Source organism: Pleurodeles waltl, chromosome 11 (assembly GCF_031143425.1).
Source record: "Pleurodeles waltl isolate 20211129_DDA chromosome 11, aPleWal1.hap1.20221129, whole genome shotgun sequence".
NCBI lineage: Eukaryota > Metazoa > Chordata > Amphibia > Caudata > Salamandridae > Pleurodeles > Pleurodeles waltl.
The window spans coordinates 220,216,456-220,237,993 of record NC_090450.1 but is presented as its reverse complement, the minus strand read 5'-3'; positions in this window follow the sequence as shown (position 1 = coordinate 220,237,993).

Here is a 21,538-nt window from a genome sequence, read left to right as displayed (position 1 = left end):
GAGCAGGAGATTGAATTAGCCAAGGGTACACAGAATCTGATAGGAGGTCTTGGGAGTAGAGAGATAAAACATACACACAAATACACATGCATTCAAGAGTAGTGAATAGTTAGTTTGTTAAGCATTATTAGAACTGCAATAAAGAATGTGTAAGAAACAGGTGAAAGAGTTTTGGATTCCTGTGATGAGACATTTTGCAACAAGCATGTAACTGGTAAATGACTTATTATCTGGCCTTGTGTAATAAGCATTGTTCATGTTGCTATGTAAGTGGCTACCCGTGAAGCAGCAAATTGAGACCAACTGTTTACCTGTATGGAGATAGCTATTCTCCCTGCCATGACAGTAAAAAGCTGTGTTTGCTTTGCACAGAAGATGCTTCTCTTTTTCTTTATCTTAAGTTTCCCCACAACAAGAAAGGTGGGAGCAGAGATGACAGTCCGTTATAAATGTCTACTACACTGACCCAACCCCCGAGGTGAAAGGTCTTAGCGAACAGAAAACTTTATTGCTATCTACTACTACAGTCATTCATCACAAAAGAGAGATGTTTAAGGAACTGGTCAGTATGTCATAAAACAGAACTTAATTCAGGCATCACTGTGGAGTGAAGTCTCATGAACAACATGGACTGTCGCAAAGCACTACAGTGCACATAATTTCAGGAGGGGACATGTGTCAGTGTAGAGGCTATTGCACTGATAAATAGTACACCTGCTTCAAAAACTGAATTATAGATCACATGACATATTTCAGAAACAGTATCACTAATGAGTAGTACAGAAAGAATAGTAATTTAATTTACACAATAGATTGATATAGATATTTAAGTTTCAAAAACATTTATGAAACACTTACACTTACTGGATGATATGAACTGTGATGTCATCAGTGATGTCATTTGGGATGTCATCAGTGAAATTAACAGTGATGTCACTTACCATGTCAGGAGTGGTGTAATATGTGTGGTCAGAAGCAGTGCATTGTGGGGGCAGAATTTCTGTGGTTTTGTGTGTGTAAAATCCGACAATTTGACCCTAACTATAACATCCCTGTAACCTTTGTTTTTTCAGTCACTATATACATATATATATATATATATATATATATACATATACTATACATATATATGTATATAGATATATATATATATCATCACTAATGAAATCTTTATTAATAACATTGTTAATATTAATAATGTAATATTTGCAGTAAAATGATTGAGGAGAAAAATGTGGATGGTGGGGGAGTGAATTATAGTTACATTAAGGCACAAGTTATAGTTACTTTCAGATAACTATAACTGCTGAATTTCTATAATTTTATTACTTGAGTATCTATATATATATATATATATATATATATACATACAACAAAAGGCAACAGTCCAGAGTAAATTCAAGTATTTTATTCACACTCGACACTTCCGAGCAGCAGGAAAATTACCTGGGACCAAGGCATTAGCTGAAACGCGTCAGAACTCACAATATCTGCTGCTTGGAAGTGTGAACAAAACGCTTGATTTTACTATGGACTGGTGCCTCCGCCTTTTGTTGTTTGGATACTTAATGCAATAGAATGCTTCTCCCTTAGCCATGGCTGCTCTGAAGGGTCTGTTGCCCCATATGGAGCAATTTGGAAATTTATATCTATATCTATATATATCTATATGGATATAGATGGCATTCAAAAGAACTTTATTTCTGCAAATGGCATAAAAGCAATAAATAAATAACATACAACTCATGCAAACAACTCAATTGACATTCAAAGTTCACATTTAGCAGCATATCCATCATTTATATTTACAGCAGGCAATTATTTCCATTATTCTAAAAATCCCTAAAATGAGTTTATGATACCAAAAGTGCAGGTAGTAATATTAAAATAAGCACTATATATAAAACTAAATGAATGAAAACTCTCAAATCACATTGCAGAAGTTGCAAGCCTCATTTTCCCCACATCAAGCCCTAAAAGTTCGCAACTACACAGGCATATAAGGGAAGTGGACCTGATCTTAATATCTTTAATGCTACCAGGTGATTTAGGGTGACAAGCTGCGTACACACTGGTTCTGTCCAAAAGGAGCAAACGTTTGCATTAGCAGGATATATGAAGACCACATGTGGGATGGCCTTTGCAGAATGGGCAATCCTGCACAGTTGAAACCTTACACTTTGCAGGGAACGCCTCTACAAGGAGTGTGTCCAGTCTAAGCTGATGGCATAGTTTCCTATCAGGTAGGGCAGTAATCAGATCCCAGTACTGCTCTCTCTCTCTCTCTCTCTCTCTCTCTCTCTCTCTGTCCCTCTCTCTCTCTCTCTCTCTCTCTCTCTATATATATATATATATATATATATATATATACACACTACTTAGTGGCAATAGCCACTGGGTAGCTATAGTTAGGATTGTGTTTCCATAGGAAATACATTTTTTATGTTGCTAATAACTTGCGGTTTGTCAAATCTCCACAAAACCTTCCAAGAAAGTGCCCTTTTTTGCCTACCTTGTGCATGGAAAGTTTTAGGGTGATCAGCCAAATAGTGGCTGAGAAACAAGGGGGTTTCCATGGGCAAATGTAAAAATAAGTGAGGTCTGGAATACTTGTTGTTTTTTAAGCCCCCCGGGTGGGCCAGGTCCCTGGGGGAAAAATATATTGATGGTTTGGGAGAAAGAGTGCACCAGGCCCCCCCTCCCTGGGCTGTTTTTGGCCCTGGGGACCCCAAGTTCCAGGGACCACAAACATTTGTAGAGGGAAGGGGGCATGCTGCGTCCCTCCCCAAGCCGCTTTCGGTCCCTGGGGACCCATCCCCAGAGCCTAGCTGCATTGGTAAAGGGGAGGGGGGCATGTGGCCTGCCTCCTTGGGCCCCTTTTGACCCAGGGACCCACCCCTGGGCCCGGCTGAATTGGTAAAGGGAAGGGGGTACACAGCCTCCATCAAGGACTGACTTTGGCCTTGGTGATCCCAACCCCTAGGGCCCAGCCACAAGTAGAAAGGGGAAGGGGTGTCGTGCGGTCCCCCTTCATGAGCCAATAATGTCCCCGGGGACCTCATCCCCACGCCCGGCTCTTATGTTATGTCCCAGCGTGCCCACCCCTAGGAGATAGTTGTGTTCCTGTTCACACTGGCATGGGCAGGGAACCCTGTATTTGATCTTGCTTGGCAAGAGCAGTTTAAATCTCCCACCATTCAAGAGCGAACACAATGTCATCTCCCAGTGGGTGGGAGCATGAAAAATGCTGCCATCAGCCGGGAACGGACTTCAGATCTGTTTCACTGCCAGCAGTGATGCAGGTAGGGAGACAATTCTAAATATTGCTCCCGCCTGCCTGCTGTTTTAGCTATTTCCTGCTGATGGGAGCAGTGCTGGCTCAGGCTGGATGTGGGGAGTCAGCTGGGGCAGAAGGGGGCCTTGGATTCCCCCCATGGCCCCAAACTAAAATGTGGTGGGTGCCCTGGAGGGCCGTGCTCCATGCAACCAACCCCGAAAGTTCTGCACAGCGTGGGGTTGTCTGCGAGTGGGGGATAGGCTGCAGGCCAGGTCCTGTGGCCCACTCCCACCATGCATGACCGAGGGCTGTGTGCTGCGTGGGCTTAGCTGCATGAAGGGCATCTTCCCCCCTCACTGCTAAATACACTACATATTACTTCACTCATGACATCTTTTTTGACATCATTGACAATATCACTGTGCATGGAGGAGGCGCAAGGTATAGTTACCTTTGGGCACAGGTTATAGTTACATGAGATAACTCTATTACTGGTGAATTTCAGTGTTTTTTAAAACTGAACATTTCACCTAACTATAATGTTACTTCAATCTTTCTGTTTTTTAGAGAAGATGTATATAGTTAGATCGTTGTTTCCATAGGCAATGGCTTTTTTGTTTTGCTAATAACTTTGGCACCATTTGACAAATATGATGCTCTTTTTTCCCTAATTTGTGGATGGAAAGTTCTGGGTGGATCCGTCAAGTGGGGGCTGAGAAAAGGGGGGTGCTCCCAAAACATGAAATCCCCATAGAAATTTTTGAGAAGCACTACCACAAAAACTGCTAAATGGAAGTACACCAAAGTTAGCAGGAAGTTAGTTGTTGGTCCAGAGGGAGTACCTTTTGTGATATGTTGTATATATGTTCAGAAGTTTTGGAGATATTAAGGGAAAAAAAAAATATCAGGATGGCTGGTATTGAGATACTTTAAAAAATAGAGGGTTCTGATTCGCCCAGGAACTTTTTTTCCCTTGGGCACATTTCCTCCACCAGGAGACACTTTGTCACTGGACCAAGCGCTCTGATTGGCTGCCTGTGATATAAACAAATATGGTGCAAGCAGCATTAGAGGACATGGGGACTACTTAGTAATAAAAAAAATGTAAAGGGGCAGGGTGAGGATATCCTGTCCCCCAGTCCATGGGCCCCCCAGGACCAATGTAAAAAAAACTATTGAAAAAAATGCAACCCAACAAGACTCCAGCCAGACCACGACTTGTATAAGAAAAAAAGATAAGGAGGGTCATAATAATATATATGATCCTCAGAGTGGGCCAGGGCTTGGAGGTCTACAATAAAACATTTATGGTGATAAACCATGTGCAGCGACCCCCTCCCTGAGCCACTCAGGACTCTGGGACTCATCCCCAGGGCTAAGTATGGTTTGAGTGGGTAGGGTTTATGGCCCCCATCCCTAGCCACAAATGGGACCCTATCCAAAAGGTCAAATGTAAACGTAAGGGAGGGGGCCTGTTCTCCCCCTCACTGAGCAACTAATGGGTCTCGGAGAACCCATCCCCGGGGCTGTCTATGCAAAAATGGGTGATAGGAAATGCAGCCCTCTCCTGAATCCCAAGTGAGGCCCAGGGTATACCATCCCACTGGGCAAATTTTAAAATAAAGAGGAAGGGGCACAAGACCCCCTGTATGAGCCTAAATGGACCCCGGGGACCCCATCGCCGTGGGTAGCTCTAAAATTAAAGACATAAAGGCCCCAGGGACCCTTTGCCCCCAAAGTGTTGTTTGGTGGGTGCCCCAGGTGGGCACAGGGTCACCCACCCAGAAATACCAGAGGCTATGGTGGATGGGGTTCCCAGAGCCTCTATAAACTCAAGAAGGGGGCTGGGCCCCACCAGTTTCCTTATTATAAAAAAACAAGGCCCCAAGGAACTAAGTATCAAGGGCCCATTAGTGGCTTGGGGAGGGGGACTGTGCAGCCCCTTCTTCTAAAATATGTGTGTGTTCCTGGGGATGGGGTCCCCAAGTCCACTATTGATGTGGGGAGGGGGAGCTTCACATTCCTCTCCCTTAATTGTCCAGGGGTAGGGGATACATGTGTCCCATTGTGGCTTGAGGAAGACGTGACGAGGCTCCTTTGCCTTTAGAAATTTCCATTGGCCCAAGAGGGTTGGGCCCTTGGGCTCAGGGAGGGGTCTGTGTTCCCTCCTCTTAAATTAATAAAAAGGCCCAGGAGATGGGGTCCCCCGGACCTATAGTGGTTCCGGGAGTGGCACTGCATAATAAATAAATAAAAAGTGGCCCCTTAATAAATAAAAAAAGACCCAGAGATGGAGGCCCATAGTGCCCTAAGTGGCTCTGGGATAGGGGCTACACTCCACACTCTCCTTAATAAAAGAACAAAGGCCCCAGCAGATGGGGCCTCCATGGCCCAAAGTGGACTGGGAAGGGGATGCGCAACCCCCTCACCTTGAAAAAACAAATAGATCCCAGGTGATGGATTGCAAGTGGCCCAAAAGGGCTTGGAAAGCGGGGTTGCACAGTTGCAGGGACTGACCTGCAAGGGGTTGTCTATCAGCAGGTTGGCTTTATGTATAATAATAAAATATTACTTTATGCTTAGAAATTCACCTAATAATGGGTAAAGTGATATTATAGTTAGGTGAACATTTGGTGACAATGTAACATTTTAAGTGCAACAAAATAATGAATTTCACCAGATCTAGTATTCTTGTGCTCTAAAGCAACTATACCTCGCACCCTCGCCATGCACAGCTAATTACCTCACATATTACATCACTCATGATGTGTTCTATAACATTATTGATATCATAACTACATTATCTGAAATTACATCATTAATGACAAGAAAGCGCACGTCAAGGGCGCATGTTATAGTTACCGTAGGGCAGGAATCTGAGTTACTAGAGATAAATATAACTGGTGAATTTTATTGGTTCAGTGGCCTCCCTCCCCAATCTATTACTGGCCCTGGGGACCCCAAACCCCAGAGCCTTTATATTTTAAGGGGAGGGGTGCACGGCCCCCTCCCCAAGCAAATTTTGGGCCTGGGAAACGTATCCGCCAGGGCCTTAAGTGGATGCCCCATGGCACCCACAAAACACTATGTTGGTTGCCGCGGGGGATCCCCGGGACCCCTGCTGTCCCACCTGCTACCTGTATGCCCCCATCCTGGTTGCATTGGGAGCCAGGGTTGCTGCTGCCCAGCAGGCGGGGGTGGTTTCTCCACAATGGTAGAGGAGAATCGCCCCACTAGCTAAGAGCCAGTAGCAGAAAAATAAAGCAAATATTTGAATATTGTTTTATTTTTCTGCTGTGCTGGCTTTGCCAGCATGTGAAGGGAGAGGCAGGGCTGGCCCAAGAGGGGTGGGAGGGGGGATGAGGAATTGTGTGCAAAAAGTGCGCATGTGTGTTTGGATGGCCTATGACGGCCGTCCAAACACACATGCACACTTAGGTATCTCCAGTCCGACTGTTGAACAGCTGGACTGGAGAAACTGCACAGGCCCCAGGGTTGTGTCTGAGTGGCGATCACTGCCGCTCAAACCAATCCTGACTGCTTAAATGCTATGTTTAGCATGTTAGCAGCACGAGGATTGCTGGGGACCTTCTTCTGGTGCCCCAGTGAATGCTGGGACACCAGAACAGGAAAGGAGGATGAACGGGGCAGCAGGAGAGGATGGTGGTAGTGATGACCTGTACGCTTTTTATTTTTATTTCATTTGTTCCCCTCCATCCCCATCGTCCCCCTGCCCTTCCCCTTGATATCTGAGGCAGCCGCCGCGGCCAACAGGAGAAGGGTTTTTCACTGCTTCTCTGGGGGTGGGGGGGAGGGGAGGGAATCTAGCCTTCAAGTGCGTGGACAGGAAAGCAAATGTTTTCTTCCCCTTGGCAGGAACATTTTTAAAGCTCCCTCTGAATTAGAGCAGACAAGTGTTCCTTGCCCACGCTCTTGCAAGCAGATAAACTACTATGTCCCAGGGTTGGGCTTCCTGAGACACAGTGGGTGAGTCGGCCCTAGGTGATGGCATCCCTGGAGGTATTTGAGGCTTGGTAAGGTCACATCCCCCACCCCCTTATTTTGTATTCAGACATGGATATGGGGTCCCTGGGCCTTTGGAGTCTCTGTTAGGGAGGCAGCTCGCCCCCTCCCCATTATATTTTATTCGACTCTGGGGGTGTGGGGTCTCCAGGGCCTTTTCAGATTCAGGGAGAGGGACCACATGCCCTCCTTTTGTTAATGTTGGGGTCTCTGGGGCCTTTTGAGGTGTAGAAGGAGGGCCTGTGCACCTCTTCCCCTTTTTTGTATTCAGCCCCAGTAGATGCTGACCTTGGAGATCATTTGAGGCTCAGAGAGGGGGGCTATGTGCCACCCCTCTCTGAAATATTTAAATGCACCCCCCATGCCATGACCCACCTCAGGGTGTGTTTATTTTTATAGTGGGGAAGACCACACTTTTTTCACAGCAAAATAAAAAAAATGTTTTAGACCCCAGGGTAATCTTTCTGGGACCGCCCCACCAGGCCTGTCTTTTTCATTTTTTTTCAGTCCCAAGATGGCTGCAGCTACATTGCTGTTAATGTGGTGGCAGCCAATTAGACCTCCTTTGGAGATTAGTCGGCTCCAGGGATCCACAGCGGCGTGAAATATACCAATTTGTCTATCCTTAATTACTCAAAAACTACTGAATAGTTTTACACCAAATCACAAGTAATGCTTTCTCTACCAATTTCTATCTTTCTGCCAAATTTGTTGTAAATCTGTTCTGCAGTTTTTGTGGTATTGCTGTTCAATTTTACTGTGGAAAAATGAGCGGGGAAAATTTATTTTGGGATCTACCACTTTTTTCTCAGCCCCTGTCTGATGCAGCTACCCGAAACTTTCCAAGAAGGAGCTTTGATGGGAGAGACATTGTCATGAGATTAGTTATTAGACACATACTCACACTTATTTTTGCCTATTTTAGCTTGGATCTGAGGCCTCTGACCCTTCCTTGAGTCACTAGGCATTTTATTCCTTTTATTATTTTAGCGAGGCATCATTTTATTGGTGGTGTTTTATTATTCTTCCCCATTCTCCTTCTCTGCAGGACTTTGCTATTCATTGCTTTGCATGATATTTCATTACGTGCTCTAATCAAGACTACATATGATAGGTTCCCAGGTATTTCCAGCTCAGAGAGTACAGTGTCTTCTTAACTCAGAAAGTGATGTGTTGGCAGTTCCTAGAATAACACACTATTTATTATGAAACATCAGGCTGCCTTAGAATCCTTAGAGAGGACATTTCAGTCAGATTTCCATTTTATGCTGCCCGTCACCTTGGCATTTTCAGCAGAAACTTGGCCTTTCCTCTTCTGTTGTGGAGGAGGATTTACAGCAGACTAACAGACTTCTCCTATACCTTCAGCACAGGTATGGGGCTTGTGGTACACTCCCGGGATTTGATGGGCAGATTAGGGCTATCACTTCTACTTGCTTTCATGTAGGAATCTTAGTACTGTGTGTAGGAAAATTAGTAGTATTATTTTGACGAATATGGTGGGACTGTTTCTATTTTTCACTTTCTTGGTCACCATTGTGATAGTGTCTGGTTTCATTATCCTCAGAATCGCACCTCATGCCTTTTTATATAGAATGCATTTGCTTCCATAAATCCTATTGAAACAAGATATGATTTTGCTTGTCATTACATTATGAAACCTGTGTAAATGAGACAACGGGACATGATCTCATTCCACCATGACTTTCCTGAGGAGTCTAAGGGCCTGATTCACAAAGGTAAACCTAGACCAAAAGTCTAAGTTTAGACCAAAAGTGTAAACTTAGAACAAAAGTCTAACTTTACTCGTAGTAAATTTTGACTTTTGGTCTAACTTTAAACTTCTGTTGTAAATGTAAACTTAGACCAAAAGTCTAACTTTACTATGAGCAAAGTTAGACTTTTAGTTTAAGTTTACATGTATGGTCTAAACTTAGGGGAAGATTTAAGAGCCCCTAAGGCCTCCTTGCGCCACATTAGCATAATTTATTTTGACACTAATGTGGCCCAACGAGGCCAAATTTGCTGCATCAAATTTACAATGTGGCGCAATGCATGCACTGCGCCACTTTGTAACACTTTGCACTACATTATGCCTGTGCTAGGCATAATATATGCAAAGGGGGTGCTACCTCGTTAGTGGGGGCCAAAAAAATGGCACAAAGAAATTTAAGAGATTTATTTGTGTCATTTTCTCCTCCACTTTAAATACCTGCTCAGAGCAGGCGTTAAAAGGAGGAACACAATTGATTACAATAGGCCTCAATGGGCTTTGCAGGATTAGTGTCAAAATTGTTGACGCTAATCCTGCAAAGCTCCAAACTAGCATAAATTTTTTTAACACTAGTTCCCCTAACTACCGCCATGGTGCACGGTATCTCATATACGGCCTGTACAAGGTGGCGTTAGGGGGAACGCTAAGGTGAGCAAGAAAAGTGCCCCTGCACTGGGTGCAGTACCACTTTTCTTAAATCAAGCCCTTAGACTTTTGTCCTAAGTTTACCTCTGTGAATCAGACCCTAAGAGAGTCCTGTGTGAGCTGCCACAAATCACTTTTACCTGTAGTATCTGTGAGGTGCTGCTAGCTAGCCAAAAGAGTTAGGCTATCAACTGCTACATGTGCTTTCATTTTGGGTAGCACAGAAAATCAGCGCTTTAGAAGTAGTGTTCCTAAATATTGGACCCCAAGATGAACACCGAATTCTCACAATGTGCTTGCCTTTGGGATGGATCCCTCAGTAGACATGTGCACAACTTGTGGAACAGTATTTGCTGCTCTCTATACTACCTCACATGGTACACTGATACTTGCAAATTTACCAGAAGTGTTGAAACAATTTCAAGACTAGCACTGGGCTACCCCAGCTCTGGAACTGGGGATGCAATTGGTAGGCAATTTTGCCACAGTGTCCAGAATAATTTTAAGAAACCTTAAAGGAGAAGCAGTTGCCCTGGAAGCATGCCATAAGCACTGGGATGTTACTGTACAGGACCAACAACGCGAGCTGCTAAAGATTATCACAGAGACCTATAGTAGTAGAGGTCAGGATGGTCTGGGGGCCGGACCTAATAAACCCCAACTACAAGGTAAATCTTATAAGGGTTCTACCAAGCAAACAGCGGAGGGTTTTAAAAAATGCTGGTAAACAGAAACAAAATAAATATAATGTTAAACAAAGAGGAGAATCTCCGATCCCAGAGACCTCAGAAAAACGCTATAACCATAGAAATAGAGAAAATGTTAAAACTCCTGATAGATACCAATATATTGCCGCACACCAATCTTGTTCCTTCCAGGACTCCCCGGACAAATGCAGTGAGAGATGTGGGCATTCTGAACAACAAAATGTGTATGTGAAACAAAGAAGAGATTCACAACTCTCAACTGAATCTTCCACTAAAAAGGAAGAGAAACCTCTGCAACAGAAAGCACAGTTTAAAACAAAAAAAGTTTTTAATGAAGGACAGGAATTGGGCACTGACTCTGCCAGAGTTGGCAGAGGTCACAATAGTTTAGCAAAATATGCAAGAGCTTTCCTGATGTGACAGCAACTAACGACTACTTAGAAGTCGAAACTGTAGACATGCCTGTATTTCCCCTGACATAGTTTAAAATTTAAATTGCAGCTCGAAGGAGACATTAAGCACACAATTAAAGTAATATTCAGGGAAATATTGACACTGTGCTATGATATCCTATTGGCAGAAAAGGATTGGCCACCAGAATTTGCCTGCAATAGTCCATTTGGAGGCAGAGGTTATTAGACCTTCTGTCTCAGTTCTCATCCCTAGGGAATTAGGAGAAGCTTACACTGTAGATTGGACTTTGGCATAAGCCCCCGTGCTGTATCATAACCATGTAGCTTGGGATATGCCCCTACCATATAATACTGGTAAGATCTACTACATTACCACAACAACAATATCAATTAAGCATGAAGCTAAAGCACCTGTGAGATACATACTTACACAACTTGAATACCAGGGTGCGATAGAACCTTGTGTATCTCCTATGAACACGCCTTTGTTTCCTGTAGCGAAGCTGGACCATTCATACAGAATAGTCTTAGATTACAGACATTTGAACAGCCACACATGCACAATTGCAATACAAAATGCTGACAGCACAGCACTTATCAACAATTCAGTGCACAAAAAGTACAAGACAACCCTGGATATTTCCAGTGGGTTCTTCTGTCAAAATATAGCACCTGGAAACAAGGATTTAACAGCCTTCAGTGCATTAGGCTCACAAAGAAAATTTTCATAACTCCCTCAAGGGTATCAGAATAGTACTGAATAGTCCTAACCTGTTTTCAGCAACTTCTATATTGCATGACTTTGACCCTGAGGCATTGTCCTAAGTGTTTTGCTTCACTCCAGACAAGGGGAAATACACAAACACAGAAAGGAATTTATGAAATGCAACACTCTTAGTCTGAGAAGTACATTTCTTAAGGCACTCTTTAAGGCCCGCAGAAGAAGATTAAAAGTGTACAACCAAATGTTGACGTTCAGAAATAATCACAGCAATGAAATCATGATACTCATGAAAATATGCACTATGGATGATCTTCTTCAATCTATAAACAGCAATTATAAAGATATATGTATGTATAAATCCATGCACTGTGCAAACCACCATGAAGTTAAAAATTCATCACCGTAGGGCAAACCTGAGTTCGCTTCATCTCTTTGCCAGCAATATGTCATGGACCCAGTCGACCGTGAAGAGAGAAAAAACTACCCTCCAGGGAATTTGCGACAGACACAGGCGTCCCCCTTCTGCCACAGTTCAATCAACTTCCTGATCAATCTGGTTTCAGTCTCTTATATACCTTAAACAAGCCGGAAATGAGAATTCTAAAAAAAAACCTCTCATCGTGGGAATTGTTGGCTACACCAGGTTGGTTTTGAAAGAAACCCATTGAGGCTGGCCAAGATCCCAAGCTGCTCTCCCAAAAATAAACCATTCCCTGCTGTACCATAAATATCATCCTAGTACATCCTTATCTCACTCTGAATCCCCCATATTATGTTCTAGCCCTTGGTGAGAAAGAGCACACAGAGAGAAAACATGAGCGAAAAAACACATTGCATAACATGCGCACAGAAAAATACCTGCATGGTGTTTAAAGCTAAGTTATGTACAAAAAGGAGTCTGTAATCAAAATGGAGCTGGTAGTCACCAATGTGATGGTGTGCAGCTAGGCTAATTACAAAGTGGAGTCAGTGGTCAAGATGGAGCAGTAGTTAGATACAGATATCATTACACTATGTCAATGATATCTACTGATGGATGATGACCTGGTCCAACACCTAAGAAGGGTGGACCATATTGTGGTGGGTTTTGCAAAATTTGGATACAAGTTCAATTTAAAAAAAATACAAAATTGCCATCCTTAGGGGCATATTTATACTCTGTTTGTGCCGAATGTGCATCAAAAGTTTTGATGCACATTCAGCGCAAACCTTGCCCCATATTTAAACTCTGACGCCCGGCCCACGGATGTCAAAATTCCACTGTGTGCGTAATTTTTGGGATGTGGGAAACTGCCTTGCACATCATTATGTGCAAGGTAGGCGTTCCCGCCCAAAAAATGATTTTAAGGCCTGTGCCCCTTATTTATACTATTGCGTCATTTTGACACACAGGAGGGGGTGGGCCTTATAAAACAGCGCACAGCCTGATGTGGCGGTGCTAGTTTGCATCAAAAAGTATAAATATGGGCCTTACTGTCCTGTGTTTTTGAGATAGGAGAAACCAGATGAGAGAAAGAGCCTAGCACTGCACTTTTTAGAAAAGTGCTTGCAATTACAACTACCAAGCATATTAAAAAAGCTGCAATAATATTTGGGCTTTTTAATTTTTTGTAGAATTTACTTTACAGGTTATGCACAGCGCATAAAACCATTGTACGATCTGATATGTCCATATTTCACAAGTAAATTCTGGACAGTGGAACACACACGCCTGCTCAGAACTTTACAACAAGACATGGTGAAGGCAAAACATTTACACGCATGGGACAATAAAACAAATTTGGTCATCAGAGTAATTGCTGGGGCCTTTGGGTTCACCTATGTAACATTCAACAAATGTGATACATTTCCAATAGCACAAAATGCACATTTATATTCCATGGCTGAACAATGCTTTGCTCCCACTGAAAATATTTTAACTGCTATTCAGATGGCTGTCATCAAAATGAGTCCTTTGGCCCAGGGGAAACGTATTGTGGTCGTGACCCCTATACCAGCTCTTGAAGCTGTTACCAAAGCCAGCATTCCAAATGCGAAAGCATTATATCCACGTTGGATACAATGGGCCACCTCTCTGACGGCCACTAATGTTGACTATGTTTTTGACCCTAAACTACAGACACAAGAGTTCTTACTTTATGAACTAGAATACCCAATGCCTGCTAACATTTTGCCACTTGACCAATATCAGATGATCATTTACACTCATGGTTCAGCATAACGGGCAGTAGTCACAAAACAGTACTCTGCTGCCTGCACAGCAGTGAGTGGTGTAATGAATCATAGCCAGTTCCACCCTCAAAACGCATACACACAGACCGTAGGGGACTGCACTGCCGAACTGGCAGAGCTTAAGGCTCTCCTGATGGCACTGGAACATATGGTTCCTGAATTAAGAACACTCAAAGTGTGTGATTCATACTATTGTGTCCAGTCCTTCAATGAATACCTACATTACTGGTGAAAGAATGGATACAGAGACTCCAAAGGGAACACCATTAAACACAGGATCCTGTGGGGGAAAGTAGACAATCCTAAAGAGATGCTACCAAATACCCATGTTGTGAACACCACGGGCGTCCTGTGTGTAGGAATACACTTTGATGGAAATACTGTGGCTGATGAAGCAGCAAAGTTGGTAGTTGCTATGGCTTCTGTTGCAGTGGTTACTCATTCCAGGACAAGATTAGATGATGACATTTTCGCTGCTGTGAAAGCTTCTGCTGACAGCAAGCCTTTACCCAAATCATATCCCGCGAAATATTTCTACCATCTAAGTGCACAAAACATTGCTTTTGTCAGCATATCAGGAATGGGTGTGTTCCCCAACCAAGACCAAAGCCAGGTATTCATTGAAGCAGCGCATGAGGGGGTTGCATCTGCCAATGCAGACGTGGCAGCTACCATTTCACTATTGTAAAAATGCTACTGGTGGCTCGGTCTCTGCAAACCGATCAGACAGAATGTCCTTTGCTGTAACACCTGTCAACAAATAAGAGGGTCCACTGCAAAACACCCGCCACAGACCTCTTCCTAATTTTCAACAAACCTTTAAAGTGTGGGTACCTCAGCCATTGAGGTCCCCTAACACCTAATGCTGCATACAGATATATTTTAGTTGCTGTTTATTCTTGCTCTAGATTCCTATGGGTATGGCCACAAAGATCAACTGGTGTTCGAACTGTTATTAAATACTTGCAAGTCTTCATTGGTCCATGCAGTACATGAAGCTGTGATGTTCCATTCAGACCAGGGCCCTGCTTTTGCCTCAAGGGCATTCAGGGAAACCATGGCTATGATGGAGGGTCAAACTCCATTTCACATCACCGTATCATCATGAGGGAAATTCAGTATTGGAGCGGAAAAACTGTGACTTAAAGTAGCCCTTAACTGCAAAAGTACTATTAATGGATCGTTGTTGGCTTAATTACCTGTATGGGGTCCAAAGAGCACTCAATAATCTGACCCGAAGGTCCCTGGGATGGTGTACCCCATATGAGGTCCTTTTTGGCATACCTATGTATGCCTCAGATCTTGATGGCTCTGACGCTGTGGTGGCAGACACACCCTTACATAAATAAATGTGTCACTGTCTTGCAGGAATTAAAAAATTTTGTGATGAAAATTCATCAGCATCTGCTGCCACTTTGGGAATGAGGGACATAACAAAAACAGCAACAGTCAGAATTCCAAAAGCTGTAAAAAAAAGAATGTGGCCCATCATATAAAGCACTGTTTCCAGTCCCGGGAATACACAGTACTAGAACTGTCATACTTCCACTGTTGTTTGGATCCAGAGAAAACTTCCATGCATCCATTGACAATGCCAAGTTACACCATGTGGCGCGTCCTACCCTGTCGACCACGAGGAATCCTGATCAGTTCCTAGACACCCCTCACTGCCAGTCAGGATGTACCTCTTCAAGATTTAATCAACAATGATGCGACTTCCCCCAGCTTGGGGAGGGGGGTAGATAATCTCTCATTAGTACTTGTCTCTACACCAGCAACAAGAAATGTCCAGAGTTCTGAGTCATTTTTCTCAAATTCCACACAATCTGATGGAATTGTTTATTATGAACTACCAAGAGATACATCTCCCCACTCTCTTTCACCAGCACCAGCTCCAGTATTTGCACAAACTGCTTCTGGACATTTTGCTGACATCAACTATTATTTTTCAAACTCTTTAGCATCTTCTTCTCCACCTGTATCAAAAACATGCAAGCTAGTCAATTGACTTAAAACTAACTATCTGATTCAATCATTGTATTATCCATGGATATTGCTAACTTTGCTTGCCTTCCTTCTTTGGATTGGTTTTGTCATTGTTTTCTTTTTCCTGATACATGGTCATTACCTTCCCGAACGTACTGCTGTCAAATTGGTGGATGAGGTACTGAAGCCTTACCTTTCTTCTCTTAAGGCCCGAAGAGGATTGCCTCTAGTGAACATTTCAGCTGTTAGGATTCCTGATGGGATTGTTTTGGATAAAGTATCTTTGAACATAGATGGGCCCACAGAATTGATGAAAATTCCATATGTGTTTAAAGTTTCAATTAATGATTTAACAACACCAGGAGTTGCTTCTGATGACGGGGATTTGAAAACAGTTGATTCTATGATTTCTGAGCTTGAATATTACACTGTATTTGAAAGTGAAGATGTTTACCAAACGAACTGCCAACTATGTGAAATGCTCTGCTACCATCATTATGGACATCACTTTATACATAGAGCTAGATCCCAGAGAACAGTTTTAAAAAAAACGTAATGGGAACATTGTCCAACTCCACCGATGGGAGACCTTTAAAACTTATTTGGAAAAGTTTGCATATTTTACTGGGCATGATGTTAAAAAAGCTGAGGCATACTATTTTAAATTGCATCCTACAGAGTTACAAAGTATCATGATAACTGACACCAAATTTGTTTCCCAGTTGGCTATTGAAGGCTATGACATTGGTTGAAGTCAATAGACCAAAAGGGTGTGTGGGGAAGTAGAAAATTGGCAAATATAGGGATGGGAATCTTAGTTTCGAGCACATCTCATTCCATTACAAATTATATTTTTAAATTAAACAGTGAAACAAACAAGTTGTTTAGGCTTAGCAAAAGTTAAGGAAATGAATGAGTCCAGTATCCTATCCACAGCAAAATTTGATAAATGGCTGAAAAACAATTAGATGTCACTGAAGAATAGTCAATAGGTGGGTCCAGAATGGAACATTTAAATCAACACTTTCAGTTCCAAATTGGTGGTTAGTGTGGCATTGAACAAAAATGGCTGTCACTCATGTTTTGTAAATTCCACAGGGGGTTTTAGAACGAGTAGACCTCACCCTTGTTACATATCTCACAAACACTTCAGTATTGTTACCACTTACAGCATGAGGAAATTATGTCAACAATGGTTGAGAACATCCACACTAGCAGCTATCAAGGAACACCTTGGTCTCCTATCTGAAAACACAGATTTGCAAAATGTTTTTGGTAGGTACCCATAAACGACGCACAAAGAACTTCCTTTATGTAATTTATAATAAGATTTGGAAATCATCACAATTGGAAGCTGCTGCCTGGTTAAGGCAAATAGACCAGGAAAATATCCTCAAAGCTCTAGATGTTGTAGATTATGGTATGAACACTTTGTCCAACAGCATTCCCACCATAAGTAACATCGGCCCATATTTAAGAAAAAGTGTTGCATCAGAGCTGATGTACCACTTTTTCTGCGCCCCACTACTCACACCTTATAACATCATGGTTGCGCTGTATTTGTAATACAGTGCACCATGGCGCAGGTTAGCACAATAGCGTGAAAATGTTTTATGCTATTGTGGTGCTTTGCTACACTAGTGTAAAAATTTTTGACGCTAGTGTAACACAGTGCAAGGAGGCCCATAGGATTCTATGGAAGCGTCATTTTAACACCTGCTTTGTGCAGGCGTGAAAAATTATGCTAAAAATGGTGCAGTGAAATCTGTTAAATTTTTGCTGGCCTCCTAGTGTGGAATGTACCCTTGCATACATTATGCCTGGCACAGGCATTATGGGGTGCAAGGGTTTGCAAAGTGGTACAATGCATGCATTGCACCACTTTCTAACTATGGTGCATGGAAAAAGTCACTTTAGCGCTGCCTTAGCGTCCAAATAAATGTCACTCTGACGGCGCTAAGGTGCCTCTAGGGACTCTTCAATATGCCCCATTGTTTCTTCTGCAATAGACATCGTGCAAAGTGATATGTCTTTCTTACAACATGGAGAGAGTCAACCTAGGCCAGTATGCAAATGGGTTGGATGTTAAAGGTTATGAAAAGACGCTACTTATGCAATGTTAAAGATTGAGAAGTTAGAAAAGTTGGCTTTACTGTGGGGGAAACACCATCTGCGGTTTGGTTAATGCACTGGGAAATTAGGAAACAGTTGTATTCATGAGGTGTGGGAGCTGCACTTCAAGTACAAATGTTTCAATTGAATGAATGAGACTTCTGTATGCTATTCAATAATTTGTAAACAGCTGTCCGTGCATGGAGCATGCAATACTTCAACTGTTTTTTTAGCATGCTATCTGAAGGTGGTTTCTATCCCTTTGATTCTCCAGGCTTTCCAGGTGCCATCAAACAGCAGCTACGTCCTCCAGAATGGGGAGAGCTGTTGTGGAAGGGGATCCGGAATTGTCTATGTTGTTTCCGTCTCCCAAATTGTGACTTGTTGAGGTAACTTGCTTCCTCCCCCCGGAAGAGATAAGATTTGCAGAAATGGGGCCTTAATTGCATCTTCAACTGTAAATTTTGACTAGCTGAGCAGACTGAAATCTCTTTTCTTCCAAAAACATGCAGCTCTGACATCCGCCCGCAAGAGCTATGATCTTCAAGTGACAAGGTCATCTGTGAAGATATAGTCCCTCTTATATTCAAAGTTTCCTAAACATTTTGGTGAATTGATTGTTGGTATATTTAATACTTCTAACACAGCGGGGATTGTATACTTCTTTAAGGCTGTTGTTCAGGGTTTGTCAAAACCTTTCATACTATATTTGGCATTATAGCTTCCGCCATGCATGCCATATTTTCTAGTATGTAGGGGGAATTATCTGCAACTTTGGCTTTGATTGGTGGTTTATTGTTGTTGGTATTTTTTCTTCGCAATATCCACCGTACCAACTGTGTCATGAATGCATGATGCAGTATTTCAGAGCACCACTCCTGGAAAACCTGGAGTCTGACTGGCCTTTGTCATTCAGACCGGTCTTGAACTGTGTGTAACCCGTCTTTCATTGCCAATGGTGCCAATTTGAACATGCACTGGAAGTTTGTCTTGCTTTGCAGCGTGTACCTTCTTTTGATGCAGATCTGTTATTGTTGTCGATGAGGGCTCATCACCAGATGTGCAATTAAGATTGTGATTTCTATGAGTAGCTTCCTATGAGCTGCCATTATTGGATCATGTGGCGCAAGATGCTATTGCACCTGGAATTTCACGGGAAGCTGTCGCTTTGGCCAGACCACTGGCTGAAGCACAGGAACATGAGTGCTCTCTCGCCTTCTTTCTGACCCAACTGGTTAACTTGTCATCGACCGAAATGGATTTCTCTCTAAATCATTTGAAGACATTGGGAATTTTGTACAGGATCATAATTATTGTCTATGACCTGTTATTTGGCTTTCCATTTTTTTAGGACTTTGTTGCATCAATTCTCTAAATTGTCCTTGTACACAATTGGTGTGCTCTTAGTAAGCCTAGCTGCCCAGGGTAGACATTTTTATCTCCATTCATGTATATTTTTTGCATATTTTTAATACGTTTGTAGCAACATTAATTGTAATTTTTTTCGACCACAAAGCACTCTTGAACCGATAATTGGGAGGTTGCATGAGGTTAGTCTTTAGGCACATACCCACACTTATTTCTGCCCATTGTAGAGTAGGTCTGAGGCCTGTGACCCTTCACTGAGCCACTGGGCATTTTATTCCTTTTATCATTTTGGTGAGCCATAACTTTAGTGGTGATGTTTTATTATTCTTATCCATTGTCCTTCTATGCAGGACTTTGTTATTCATTGCTTTGCATGATAGTTTTTATGTGCTCGCATCAAGGCCACATATGATAGGTTCCTGGTTCTGCTGGCTCAGAGTGTACAGTGTCTTCCTTACACAGAAAGAGACATGTTGTCATGTCAGGGCAGCTCCTAGAATAACACATTGTTCATTATAAAACATCAGGCTGCCTTTGTATCCTTAGAGGGGACATTCCACTCAAATCGCCATCTTATGGTGCCCGTTGCCTTTGCAGTTTCAGTAGATACTTGGCACTTCCTCTTCTGTCGTGGAGGAGTATTTCCAGCAGACTAACAAACATCTCCTTCACCTTAATCACAGGTATGGGGCTCGTGCTGCACTCCCAGGGCTAGATGGGTGGGTTAGGGCCATCACTGCTATTTGCTTTTATGTAGGAATCTTAGTAGTGTGCATAGGAATATTGGTAATACTATTGTGACAAATATGGTGGGACTGTTTCTATATTTCACTTCCTTGGTCACTGTTGTGATAGTGTCTGGTTTCATCATCCTCGTAATCACACTTCATGCCTTTTTACATAGATTTCAGTTGCTTCAATAAATCCTATTAAACCAGGAAATGCTTCTGCTTGTCGTTACATGTATGAGACTTGTGTAAATGAGGGAACGAGGCACAATATGTTTCCACCTCAACTTCCTTGAGGAGTTGAAGAGTGCCATGCAATGGCCTGCCACAAACCACCTTTACCTACGGTATCTGTGAGGTGCTACAAGCTATCCGAAAGGGTCAGGCTGCCACATTGTTTGGGATCAGACTAAATCCCCCATACTCGGTGGTGCTGCCATCCACAACTCAGCAGTCTTGTCATTTTCACGAGAGCCTCACAACAACATGAGACATTTTTGGAAAGTTTCATGAAGATTAGTCAGACAGCGCCAAACTTATGAGCAGTTCCAATTTGTTGGGCTTCACACTTTCTGAAGGGTCATCACCAAGATTTTTACCTTTGTGTTTCATATTTTTGCTAAATTCATTTTTGTTGGCATTAGGTCTCTGCACACTTTACCATTGCTATCCAGTGCTAAAGAGCTTCTGCTCTCTGCTTAAAACATGGTAAATTGGCTTTTACCTAAGAAGCCTGTTTAATTTGCTTATAAGTCCCTAGTAAAGTGGCACTACATGTGCACAGGGTCTATAAATTAAATGCTACTAGTGGGTCTGCAGTACTGATTGTGCCACCCCCCTAAGTAGTCCTTTAAACATGTCTCAGGCCTGTCATTTCAGCCTACGTGTGTGTAGTTTTAAAGTGTCATTTCGATCTGGCAATGTAAAAACTTTACCAGGCCCAAACCTTCCTTTATGATACATATAAGTTACCCTAGGTATGCCGTGGACAGCCCAGAAGACAGGGTGCAATATTTTTCAAAAGTAGGACATGTACTTTTACGTTTTACATGTCCTGGGAGTGAAAAACTCCTAAATTTGATTTTCACTCCTGCAAAATCTACGCTTCCATAGAAAAACATTGGAGTTTCCATATTACATTCAATGAGCTGTAATTTCCAAATAGGAGCTGGTAGCTATGTCATGTTTGGTGGGTTGGAACTTTAATGATAATCCCTATTTAATGGTTAAGTGAGGATTTCGGTAACAATTTTAAAAATGACACTTTTGGAATGTTGTCATTTTTATGCCCATAGCCTTTTGTGCCTTTACTCTGTCTTGGGTCACATAACAGGATGCAACTGACAGTTCGACTTTATGAATTCCTCCCAGACTGTCACATATTAGAAAGAATAGGTGTGCCTGAATGGGCCTTCAGCTAACAAGATGGGGAGGGAGGGCGTGGAGCTGAGCACAGCTCCATTTGCAACTGAATAGTCTGTGTTCTGCCTTCATACTAAGGGCCTAACAACCCCATATTGTCACTACAGCCAGCTTGGAGTCAGGGCAA